The sequence below is a fragment of the Citrus clementina genome, unplaced genomic scaffold (genome assembly GCF_000493195.1).
Source record: "Citrus clementina cultivar Clemenules unplaced genomic scaffold, Citrus_clementina_v1.0 scaffold_3, whole genome shotgun sequence".
NCBI classification, from domain to species: domain Eukaryota; kingdom Viridiplantae; phylum Streptophyta; class Magnoliopsida; order Sapindales; family Rutaceae; genus Citrus; species Citrus x clementina.
In genome coordinates, this window is record NW_006262339.1 from 12,135,594 (window position 1) to 12,149,665 (window position 14,072).

At 33.3% G+C, this 14,072-nt stretch overlaps 1 pseudogene; it reads left to right on the plus strand.

The window, feature by feature from the left end:
* The first annotated feature begins 314 nt into the window (after positions 1-314).
* On the plus strand, positions 315-4,696 carry LOC18047735 (annotated as a pseudogene).
* The last annotated feature ends 9,376 nt before the right edge of the window (positions 4,697-14,072 follow it).

Genomic DNA, 14,072 nt, shown 5'->3' on the forward strand with positions numbered 1-14,072 from the left:
TAGAATGGAAGAAGTGTCATCTATTTATAGGGAAAACAATGGCAATATTGCACCAACCCCTCTACTATTCTACCTAACCTAAGCAAATTGTCGATGGTGTCCATTTGGCAAATTTGACAAATTTGCCAACTTTTCATTTTTTTCTTCAATTGTTTGGTAGCTCTTTGAAAATTTGCATGCTTTCTTGAATTTGGATGCCACATGCATGACTTTTCAACATACTGGACATGATTTCGAAAGGGATTCATCTTCTAGTGGGTCAATTTTAAATAGTGTCTCAATTTCTGTGGATGCCGACCCTTAATTTCAAACAAATGGTGACAGAGAAGAATGGCCTTGAAACTGTTTGTATTTCATAAATAAGATTGTTAGACTTTTCCGATACTATCATTCTTGTATCCTTACAGTTTCTTTGGGCACCATCATTTGTAATTAAACACTTCCAAGTCATTTCAAACAAATTTTCCACTATTTAATTGCATGCGCTGCATCTTCCTCGTTTTTTTTTCTTTTCTTTTGGTGGGGGGGGGGGCAAATGGAGGAGATGAAGGAAAAATCTGTTGAAATTAATTTCGTAGTTGAAGTTTATAAATGCAAGATGATATGATCTCAGAGTCTATTAAATACTGATGTGCAAGAACTTTAGCACCATGTGACCTAATATCTCTAGTAAATAGGAGAGAACAACTTGAGCACTTAAAGAGGGCCAACGTTAAATAAACTCCAGAGTGGCATGTCGGAATTGTTGGCTTATTGTTATGCAGGACTTTCCCGGTAGTGAAATAAAGTCGAAAGGAAGATGGGAGGAAATAAAGATCAATGCGCTTTCTTGTATTTCATGGGTTAAAAATCTTTTTATCTGATTACAAACTGATAGATAAAATACCCTTGTATCATTTGTGAGTGAATCTCTTAGGTCAAATATATAAAGTTAGAACAATCCTCAACTCTTTAGTTAGATTTTGAGTATGGCTTAAACCCATGAACTTTTATATTTTATTAGAGATAAACTCACCCACGATTATGCCCGCACTACCTCCCACAGTACCTTACCACTAGACGCCCTTCACATGGAGGCTTGGGTACCACTCGAAAAGTCATTTGAAAGAAAAGTCTGTTTAAAATTACGTTCCAATTCTGTACTCTCAGCTCTCCAAGTTATAAATTGATATTCAACTCATGTTATAAAAGGGTAATGCTAGAGGATCCCATCTCGGGTACCAATGGATGGATGTGGCATTCATTAAGTGGATAGTAGAATATTTATTTTATCAGTTATAAAATTTATTATTCAATAGATAAACAATATATAATAGTTGGGACTCAAATCGGGACTTAATTGGTGGGTCACAATCATTATTGGTTAAAAAAAATGTACAGAGATAACTAGCGTAAGAGGTAAATCAAAAACTCTTTCTTTCTCTCTGCTAAGACCCTTTCTGCCACCAGCTAAAATTCACTAGCTTTGATCAATCAACGTGCCTGAATTACAGAGCCACCACATTTTCGAACCTCTAAACTTTCAAATCTATTTTCCAACTCTGTTTTTCCAACCACTGCAGCCTCGGACCAACCGAAACTCCCTGCTGCTACCTCTAGCTACCACGTCGCCAATTGCCCATCACACAGCAAAAAATTATACTAAAGGAGTTTCAGTCGGGGAGGGAACCAGTACGTCAATTCTTTTTTCTTATTTTCTATTTTTCTTCTATATTTCTTTTGTTTTTATTTTCGTCTCTGCTTCTGTTATTGTGCTTGTTTTTATGTTTTGTTGTTTTCTAAGATTTTATACTGCTCCTGCGGTGGTCCTGGTGGTCTCTACATAGATGGTGTTGTTTCAATGTCCAAATCGAGATTGTGTCAGTGTTCGGATTGGAACGGTATGCCGTATGCCTATATTGAAGCTGTTGAGGGCTTTAATAGTGGTACATCAAGGTTCTAATAACCTAAGGCGAGTTTCTGATGGCCTAGGTCAAAGGCTCTTTGAGAGGCTTTCTAGTGAACCTTAAGGTTGGTTTTTGTGTTGCATTTTGTGGTTTTTTTTTTTTTTTTGTTATTTGTTTGCATTCTGTTGCTACAATTGTATTTTCTTGTGTTCTGTTGTATTATCAAACACGAGGGGGATTTCAGCTATAGTAGCTAAGATTGGTTCCTCTAGTTTTTCTTTGGATTTTAATTGAGAAACAAATTAATCTCCTTTAATTTATCTTATGTATTGTACTTAAGCCTGTTATAACCCTTATTTTTTTTATTATTACAGGTCCGTCATATTTCCTTTAAAATAAAAAGAAAAAAAGAATATAGACAATATATGTTTAATACAATTAAGCTTAGGCTACTTTTGCCTTTGCACTGGGGACACAGTCTTTGACCGACACCACCATGGATCTTGCTCAGGTACAATTTCGAATACTAATTAAATTAATTTCATATATGTATTGTAATTACTGTATTTCCTTGAACCGACTACGTATCTAACAAAAAATTAGAGAAAGTAATTGCAGAATTCGCATATGTGAAAAAGGCAAGATTTATATATAGCCGTAATTTATTTTGATATTCTATTTCATCTTTTGGGTTTGTTTAGGTGACTTGTTGTGTAATATCACAAGCCCCCGCAATTGCTCATCCGGATGTCCCAAAGGTTACTTTTCAAATTCCAACTTCGGTGACTGCACAAGTTCATATGAACCTGATCCAATTTTGCACAAAAATTCTCATGTCAAATTCATTATTATAGGTATGTATTGGAATTTGCAGATTTCGTCGACAGAATTAATTGTTCTTCTTTTTTTCTTTTAATTAACGTATATATATGGGGGGTAATTTTTAAAAACCTCCCCTGAGATTTGGACTTGTTGCAAGTAGATGGCGAGAATCTGTTTATTTGTAAAAAACCCCCTACCGTCAGTTAACTTTAACATTGACCGTTAGTTGACTGTGCAAAGATAATATTACCCTCAACAACAATTTGTAGACGGAAATAACTAAAAAAAAAATTAAAATTGTTGGCGCGAAAAACACAAACCCTATTTTTTGACAATTTTATCCTTGTCAATTCCAAAAATTTACAATATCATAAGTAAAGATTATAACTATTTCATTTTCAAGTTTTTAATTTTAACTTTTTTGTAGAAACTTTAAGAAAATATCAATAATTTAAAGAGGATTTTTTAAATTTTTAATTTTATCTTTCTTGTAGGAACTTTAAGAAAATATCAATAATTTAAAGAGGATAAAATAGCCAATAATTTTAATTTTTTTTTAGTTATTTCCGTCTACAAATTGTTGTTGAGGGTAATATTGTCTTTGCACAGTCAACTAACGGTCAATGTTAAAGTTAACTGACGGTAGGGGGTTTTTTACAAATAAACAGATTCTCGCCATCTACTTGCAACAAGTCCAAACCTTAGGGGAGGTTTTCAAAAATTATATGGGCTCACAAATGCAAAAACGTTCTGCACCTGAAATTTGCAATAGCATATACATTTATGATCACCTCGAACGCGTATTAAATATTCTTGTTCGGGAGCGTTGCAGGTTGCAATAGTGGGCTTGGAATGTTGTTCCTACTAATCGGAACATGGTGGTTGTACAAGTTCATTGAAGAAGCGAAGTCAAGCTCAAGCAGAAGTTCTTTAAAAGAAACGGTGGTTTATTGTTGCAACAACAATCGTCATCAAATGAAGGTAATACCGAGAAAACAAAATTGTTTACTTCAATGGAATTGGAAATGGCTACTGACAACTTCAATACCAATCGAATCCTTGGTCAAGGAGGCCAAGGCACAGTGTACAAAGGAATGTTGACAGATGGAAGAATTGCGGCTGTGAAAAAGTCGAAATTAGTGGATGAGAGTAATATTGAGCAATTCATCAATGAGGTGGTAATTTTAACTCAAATTAACCACAGAAATGTTGTTAAATTGTTCGGATGCTGCTTGGAGACAGAGGTTCCTCTTTTGGTGTATGAATTTATTCCAAATGGAACTCTCTATCAATATATACATGAAACTGAGTTCTCAATCACATGGGAAATGCGTTTACGCATTGCCATAGAAGTTTCAAGTGCTCTATCCTATTTGCATTCAACTACTTCTATTCCAATTTATCATCGAGACATCAAGTCTGCAAATATACTATTGGATGATAAATTTCGAGCAAAAGTTTCAGATTTTGGGGCTTCTAGATCTGTCACGATTGATCAAACTCATTTGACCACACGAGTACTAGGAACTTTTGGATATCTAGATCCAGAGTACTTTCGGTCAAGTCAATTTACAGAGAAAAGTGATGTTTATAGTTTTGGGGTTGTCCTTGTTGAGCTTTTAACTGGACAAAAACCTATTCGTTCAACCGACGCTGAAGAAGATAAAAGTTTAGCAGGGTATTTTCTCCTAGCAATGAAAGAGAACCGTTTGTTTGATGTGCTTGATGCTCAAGTTCTTAGGGAAGCCAAGGGAGAAGAGATTATTACCGTTGGCATGCTTGCAAAAAGATGCTTGAATTTGAATGGGACGAAGAGACCTACTATGAAAGAAGTCGCATTTGAATTAGGGGGGATTAGAGCTCAAAAGTGTGAAGACATTGATCTTGTGGGTGGCAATTTTGAAACTGGTTCATCTTCAACTGGAGCAATTTTAAATGCTGTTGCTTTTTCTGTAGATGCTAGCCCTTTGCTTTCAAACAAGTGGTGATTAAAGGGAAGAATTTTCCCTTGAAATCTAAATAATTTTCTTTTGAAATCTAAGTATTTCATTTCATATATAAATAAATTAAGTTGTGGATTTTTGCATTGTGCTTCTCTTATGGTTAAAATTTTTCATCTCTAGAATAAAATATACAGAGTTTGATGTTCAGTTTGTAAGCGGAGAAATAAATTTATAAGGTAGATTCCAACTAAGCATCTGTGGCAAACATATTTAAATATCTAAGGAGCAAGCTTCTAATGCTTACCAATATTTAGTGCACTAGAACTTTGAAGCTGACAGAGTGAGGCATCTCAGCACCTGAATCTGCATACAAGTGGAACAGAAGATGCTGACATGACATCCTACGTGGAACTTACGTGACACATATAATGAGTCCAGTTCGTTCCTAATTCACACGCTTACATTGTAACCCCGTTCTTTGTGTTTCGAGTACCATTGGTGAACCATCACTTGGTGCCATTGTATTGCTAATAGCACCTTTGCCTTATTGATTTTGCTGACAATGTATAAGGTGTGTTTAGGAGTGAAGTGTTATAACTTTTATGTTGCGTTTACTTTCCGGACCAGAGGATCAGAATCATTAACATTGTTTACTTCGCAAAATAAATCTAAGAATAAGAATCAGAATCGTGGAGCACACCACAATTTTTGAATGAGGAATGGGAGACTCATTCCGAAGAGGGAGGTGGGAATGAGTCTCCCATTTTCAAGATTGATTATTTTACCCTCCCTAAATTTTTGTCCTCATTTATAATTTATTAATATATTGTTATAATTAATTAATAAATTAATATATTGTTAACAATAATTATTAATAATTTTAGTTTTTGAATAAATAATCACAATAATTAATATATTATTATTATTATTAATTAATTAATATACTACTATAATAATTATTAATATAATTATTATAATTAGTTCAAATATTATTATTAATTAATTAATTATAATTGTTACTATTAATTAATATATTAATATATTATTAACAATAATTATTAATAATTTTAATTTTTGACAAATAATCACAATAATTAATATACTTTTATTGTAACTAATTAATTAGTATACTTTGATAATAATTATTAATATAATTATTACTATTAATTAATATATTAGTATATTATTAACAATGATATATTAATAATTATAGTTTTGGATAAATAATTACAACAATTAATATATTTTTATAATAATAATTAATATAATTATTATAATTAGTTAAAAATTGTACAATTAATTAATATATTAATATATTCTTGTCAATACTAATTAATAATAATGCTTTTTGAATAAATAATCACTATAATTAAAATATAAAATAATAATTGTAACAATAATTCATTAAGTACTTTTTAGTAATTTGTTACAATATAACTCATTTTGATTCCGATTTCAAGATAAAATAAACACATCAATGAGATTCTAACCCATTCTTCTTCTGATTCCTGTAGGTCAAGTAAACAACTTATTCTGATTCATATTCTTCATTCACATTCCAACTCATTATGATTTCAACCCATTCTGATTACATCCCATTTCGATTACTGACAAGTAAACACAACATTAAGATGCAGCTATTGTGCAGCAAAAATCATAGTTGTGGGATATAAGCTGCTGGTGTTTAGCAAATTTTAATAGTTGTAGAGTCGAAATTGATAGTGTTTGGTAAATTTTAATAGTTGTATAGTGAAAGTTGATGAATATTTGAAATAATTAATTTTAAATAACATTAATTTTAATTATTAATTAGTCAAATTAATTTTCATATTTTGAATTATCATATTAACATCTGATTATTGTTTATTACTTTGACAAATCAAATTAATATTTAATTAATCGAAGTTATTTTTCTTCACACATTGTAATAAATATTTTTTAAAACAAAATAATTTAAAATTGAAAGTAAATAAATTTCTAATTTTACACATTGATTGAAGAAATAAATTATACCAAATATGTCTAATAAAGATGGTACAACATAACATTATAAAATTAAAGTGTAACTAATTACAAAATTCTTATAAATATTTATATTGTCATACCTCCTTTAAACTTGAGCAATGCCATCTCCCAAGATTATCATATTTTGAGCTATGTTATTAGTTGTATCATAACTTTCTTTAGGGACGCAATCTTACTTATATGTTCGCTATTACTATGACTTGATTCGTCCATTATTTCATCAAAATGATTGTGATTTTGTGAATGTCTTCTTATATAATTATGTAAGGCCATGGTAGTAATAACTCTCTCTACCTGCTTCTTGATTGTATAGCTTGACATATTTTGTAAAATCTTCCATGCATTCTTTCAAACCCCAAAAGTACTCATTAGAATTAGCATTACTCTCAACACTAAGAGACTCAGATGCCTCATTACTCTCTAAAGGAAAACCAGATGAGGGAAGCCAAACATGGTCACTCATAGCCACTGTGTTTGAACATTAAATTTAGGTTTTTTTCTAACTCTAGATCAATACCATTTTTTCAAAATCTACTCAATTGCAAATTTTCCTTTATTTTCTTTTTCCACCAATCTTCACTTGCATCAACTATCCATAACCTATGATTCCACCCTAGACCAATTTCCAAGCTAATCAAATTCTTCCATAATTTCCAATTAGTTCTAAGAGAATCCCATTTGTTTTTCATTTGAGTTCTATTGCAATACAATCCAGTTTCTTTAGTGGATTCCTTAATTAAATTTTCATATGCTTTGGAAGTCACATGAGTCCTAGGACGATGTTTGGACCTACCGCCTTAATACATAACTCACAAAATACATCTAAAGTCTGAGGGTTCCAAATAACCTTACTAGTTGAGTTAGTAGACATAATTGTGAACACTTAAACCTAGAAAATAGAATAATATTTCTTCATCAAACAGCAGTATAGGAAAGAGATTAATTAAGAGCAATACCCAATTTTCTTTTTAAAACAAATAACATTAATTAAGGATGAATTATGTCTAACATTACATAACTTGTTTCAAAATGAGTTGTTAGTTTAATAAACTTGTGGGTTTCTGTAATTACATACCCTGTTTCAAAGAAATTAAAACAATATTTCTCAATAGTTTAAATTTTCTTTAGTTACCTTTAAGTGAATCCTTTAAAATTTATGAGAAGCTGAAATGATTTGTTCAAAAACATGTATTGTTGGAATCTACAGGAATTGGTTACTTGTTTGTTGCTGCCTTTAATGATTTTTATTAGGGAAATTTCATCCGAAAGGGATTGTGCATGTCTATAAAAAGCAACTAAAAAAAATAAAAATGCAATAAAAATAGTGACTTCAAAGTAAATAAATCGCACGTGACCAATCACCTATTAATTTATTCTAAGCAAAAGCCCTAGCACATTCTAAACAAAAAGGAAGAAAATGAAAAATTGTATGTAACAAAGTAAAGGAAAACTCAAAAAATGAATAGCGGACAAAGGAAAACGCACCTTTCTTAGATATTTTAAAAACAAAGATAGAAGAACAGAGGTGTATGAATATGATTGGTGTTAGAATCACATCGATGAGAATTACCGATGTTGGAATTGCATCAATGAGAACTGTCGATGTTGGAGTTGGAATCATGCTAATAAGAACGGTGTTTAGAGTTTGTTTTATGGAAAAATCGATTTGAGTTTAAGTTAAAAAATGAGGAGGGTTATTTCCACCCTGCCCCCAAATGTTTTGACAATTTCCGCCGCGCACCCATTTGTTTAAACAATACCCGCCGCGCACCTAAAATCGTCAATTTCCCTGTCAAACTTAACAGTGCCAGGGCAAAATAGAAATTCCAGGTAAAAGAAAGGAAAGGAGAAACAAAAGAAGATTTCGTGATGTGAGCTACTGATTACATCATTTCACTTCACTGATTTTGTGATGAGACTAGCAACATGTAGCACTGACATCTACTCTAGTTTGGAGCCAAAATCAAGCTTTGGGAATCGGTTTTGGCGGGTTTTCTTTCTTCATCACGTGCTACCACATATGAATAGCTTGGCTGTTAGTCATTTTGTTTGCAAGGAGAAGGAGAATTGCATCAGTGGTTTCCTTTTTGGAAAGGCAAAGGTTAGTTTTCATTTTATCTGATCTTATTTATTTCAAAAAAAGAAATTGTTATTTTCATTTTATTTGATTAGTTTGTTTTGGGTTTATTTAGGGTTTATTTAGTTATGGATTTATTTCAATATTTATTATTTATTATTTTTTAAATTATTGGTACCGTTGTTTCAGCTTATGCATGCTTTAATTTATCTTCTGTGCTAGGGATTCATGGTCTTGTCAGTAAAATTTTTTGCTTCGTAGATGATTATTATGGCTGAATGTGTTATTATTTGTTGAAATTTGGCAGCTTTTGGAAAAAAAAAAAGCTTAAGTATATAATCCAGGAAACATGTGTTAAGTTCAAAATTATGATCAAGTTTTAGATATAAAGTGCATTATCTTACCTTGACTGCCATATTAGAAAAATTGATAGTAAATATGTTTACAGGTGAAAATGAATGACAAAGATGACACAACTGTGTGTGTCACTTTCAAGGACACTACACATAATCTTGGTGTAATAGATTTAGATAGATTCAGCAAGGTCTCCCTAACCAACAAGGTACTTGTGAAAGTGTATGGGAGAATGATGAAGTTTGATGAATTGTTCCGGCTGACTGTTTGGGTGCCATGGGAATCAAAAGATGCTGAAATCTTTAATGATGAAGATCTCTTTTTCCAGTTGAAAGAGCACCACAAGATGCAACTCTACAAAATGCAATTTTATCTTTCCCAACAACCATCATCAAACAAATCATCAGCAAAAAGAGCCTTATTCCAACCTTCAGACACTTCAAAACAAAACACATTACAACTTACCATCCCAGGCACTCTAAATCTCAATAACCCTATTTCATCACCACCAGCTGCCATTACAAATGAATCAAACCCTGCTACACATACCCTTTCAAAAATTGATACTTCACCAGATAGTGGTCAATCGCAGTCAAGAGCTGAAGCTTCAATCCATACTGATACCCCCAACAGTAAGAACCACAACGAGGCCAATTGTGATTTATTTGAGGATTTCCTTGACACCTATTTTAGATCCCCAACTTGTCACCAAAATGACTTGTCCAACCATAACTCTGCAGCAAACTCACCTGAACAGCAGCCTCGTCCATCTCTAATCTCACTTGAAATGCCATCACAACCAATGACACTGAATCCAGAATCGCAACTATATCAAGCCTCTAATCCGTTGCCTAATTCTTCAGCTACCAACCATAATCCTGACATCAATGCAGCAACAGCCCCATACTATGACTCCGATGATAGTGTTTTCAGTCTGAACGATAATAATGAAGACGATAATCAATTAAAGGTTGTTACTCTCACATCTAATCCAGGGTATGTGCCTTCCGATGCCAGTGATGGTGATTGTATTCTTTCTGATTGTGAAAGTGATGACAATGAGTTTGGTGTCAATTCTGATAATGAGCATGATGATGTATTGTGTATAATGGATGCTGATATGAGAGCAAATTTATATATTCCGAGTCATGCACCTGTGATATTCAGAGTTGGACTGTATTTCAAGAACTTTACAGAATTGGCATGGGCAATGAGACAGCATGCTGTGGAGAATAGGTTTAAGACTTATAGGCACAAGTTTGAAAAGACAAGAATCAATGTTGGGTGTGAGTACTACAAGTGCCCATGGTTTTTACATGCTACGAAAACTAGATTCGGAGCAATGTTCATGGTGAAAAGGCATAATGATTTGCATACTTGTGTTAGATTGCTGAAGAATCCTGAATGCACTGCAGAGTTCATTGCATGGAGATTTGGAAATGCTATCATTGACCATCCAGAGATTAATGTTAATTTCATACAATCTGAGTTGAGGAGAATGTATGGGATTAAGGTTGGCAAAACTAAACTTTACAGGGCAAAGAAAAAGGCTTTAGAAACAAAATGTGCAGATCATGAATCTAGTTATAGGCTTATTAGATCTTATGCGCAACAAATTCTTAGCAAGATGCCACAATCATTGGCCCTGGTTAGCGTAATGAGATACAATGATAATGAGGCAACTACTCATTTTGACAAGTTTGTGCTATCATTTCCAGCAGTTAGAGATGGCTTTAACAGTGGATGTAGACCTTTTATTGGCATAGATGGATGTCATTTAAAGGGTCCTTATAAGGGTATCCTTCTCTCAGCAGTAGCACTTGATGCCAATAATAGTATATTCCCACTTGATGCCAATACAGTTACTTGGACTTGGTTTCTAGGTCATTTAAAGACATTTATAGGGGATACAAGGCAATTGACCATCATGTGTGATCGCCAAAAAGGGATTCAGAATGCATTGGCACTTGAGTTTCCTAATGCTCATGTGAGATATTGTGGCAGACATATATTATCGAATCTAAAAGCTAAGCACCCTTTGTCTGATTTCAAAGCACAATTTTGGGCAGCCGCAAGAGCATCAAGCAAAAGGTCATTTGAAAAGGCTATGGAAGATGTGAAAAAAGCTGATGTTGCTGTTTATGAAACACTAAGAAAACTACCAGCAAAGTATTGGTCGCGACATGCATTCGATAACCAGTGCAAGACAGATCATGTCACCAATAACATGACAGAGTCTTTTAATGCATGGTTTGGAGTACAAAGAAACCTACCTATATTAACTATGCTGGAATGGATGAGAAAAAAGATAATGAAAAGGATGGTTAATAGAAGACAAAAAGCTCAAGCTTGGGAAACAACAATACCTGGAAGAATTTATGCAAAGATGATGAAGAATTTGCAAATAGGAAGTGCAAATCCAGTTTGTCGAGCAAGTGAATGGTTGTACGAAGTGGATGATAGGGGTAGGACTTACATCGTTGACCTTGAACATCATGTTTGTGACTGTGGCTACTAGCAATTGAGTGGCGTTCCATGTGTCCATGCCATGCCTTGCATTCTACATGCAAAAAAGGATAATTCAAAATTCATACATGGTTGGCTGAAGCAGGATAGTTACTTGGCCACATATTCTGGATTGATTTACCCGATTCCAGATAAAACATCATGGCCAATAGCTGATGGTGATGATATATTGCCACCACTACTCAGAAGGCCTCCTGGAAGACCAAAGAAAAATAGGAGGAGAGAAACTAATGAAGTGCCTGTAGAGAGAAGAAGATATAGAATGCAATGCAAGCACTGCAAAGAGTTCGGACACAACAAGAGAGGATGCCCTGTTAATCCTCAAAATGCGAACAAAAAGACTAGACATTATAAGGTAAAAGTAAATGCTTTTAAGAGAAGCTTCATTGTTGTAACTTTATATGAAAGCTATCACATGTGCTCCATATTATAACTATACTTATATGTTGTTTGTTTTTTGTTTTATTTGTTTTATCACAGAACAATCTGAAAAGTTATGTTTCCAGAACAGGAGCAAAATTGACAAGTAAGACACTTTACCTCATGCTCCAATGACATTTAGTTTGACTTTCACAGTAAAAGCACATGTACATTCAGCATGAATATTGTTTTATAATTACTTGAGAGTGTAAAGTTAGATAAATAGTATATCTTAGGTCCAAAAAGCAGTGTTGTTGCTGTGATTTTCATAGTGAAAGCACATGTATCTAGCCGTTATTTTAGATTAATTTATATTGGAATATGACATAAATATTTTATTTCAGGTTTACAAGGCAGTGACAGTCATAGCCAGTCACATGAAAATATCCAAGTTTCAAAGAAAAAAGAAATGGTTAGTGAGGCTGGCATATCTGGTGCTAGAGAAGTAGTGAATATGCATATTACAGAGGGTGAGTCTACTGCTGTTTGGTTAGGGATGCAAGGGAAAAAGATAGTAACAGCTACTGGCATGATGCTGAAAAGGAATGATGGTGTAACAATAGGTATTAAAAGGAAGGACAAAGGGAAGGCACCTGCCTTCCCACCATGGAGGGTAAGAGCCTATATCCATTTTTAATCTCACATCTAATTTATTTCAGGTATAAGTAACTATAACCATTGTAATGTCCTATTTTGGTATGCATTGAATGCTGAACACTGGTGGATATATTGGCAGCAATATTTTTTATTAACAACTACTGAAGGTACACATCTAATTTTTAGACACCTTCCACAATGCCACTTTGAACCAGGTCCGGACAGCTTCATTTTGACCAAAGCAAAGTTTATTCTACTGATGAGTTGCTGTCATCTTTTGTTTTTTTTTTTGTGTGCTACAATTACAGCTTCAATCAATTAATTGTTTGCTTCTAAGTTATTTGGCAAGCAATAGGACTGGTTTGTGGTATTTTGTAAGTTGTTGGGCATGGTATACAGGCAATTGATAGGATACACCAACAATAGATTTTGTTTTTATTTTTTGGTTACTATAGCTAAGACTATGTATATTGCTGCCAATGTGAATGTATGGATCAAAGACAACTGATATATCAAACTTATGTTTTGCTTTATTTAGCTTGCATTACAATATATGATAAACAAAACAATGAACAACATGAAAATCATGATTTGACACTTCTTCAATTGCTTCAGCACTGCTTCGATTTTGTTAAGTCTGTTAACAAGAGCACCCTGGTCATAAATATCAGTTTCATGGACATTGTGATGCACTGGTTGAAGTATGTGTGCTAATGCTCGAATTTCTTCTATCTCTTCCATGGATGGTGTCCACCATTTGAAGAATCCACACTTTGCAGTTCTAGAACAATTGTAGTATAATCGGTTTGGATTTGCTTCAGATTCTGAAATTTTTATTTCAGCTCTCAATCGACAGTAACAAAATTCATTATGAAACCTTATAAGACCACCATTGATGAAATTCTTCTTTGAGGGGGAATTTGATGAACTAGAAGCACTCCTCAATGCTGACATTTTTCTGCAATTTGAACTATATGTGTTGAATCATGGGATAGAGATGAAGTTTTGTAGTTAGCTTTCTGTGTATGTTTGTATGGTTAATAATAGCAATGATGAGCCATTGAAGTAGAAAAAGGTGCTGCAGTGTTTTATATATGTTCGAAGATGGTAGATTGGTAGTATAGAATGTGAAAATGAAAATGAGATAGTGCAGCTAAATTGATTTATAGCAAATTGGAGTCAACTTCACCTTTCTAAAAAAATGACCGTTGAAATTTGTAGCCGTTATGCCTGAAATTGGCTAATTCTCTCATTTTGGTTAAATAATGCCACGTGTGCCAACATCATTCTCTTTATTCAAAAGGATAATAAGGTAATTAAACACTTCATAACAAATATGACATTATTGTAATTATGAATGGATGGCTTGGGTTTCCTGACAATTCACTCGTTTAAATTCAAATAATGGGCAATATTGTCCAT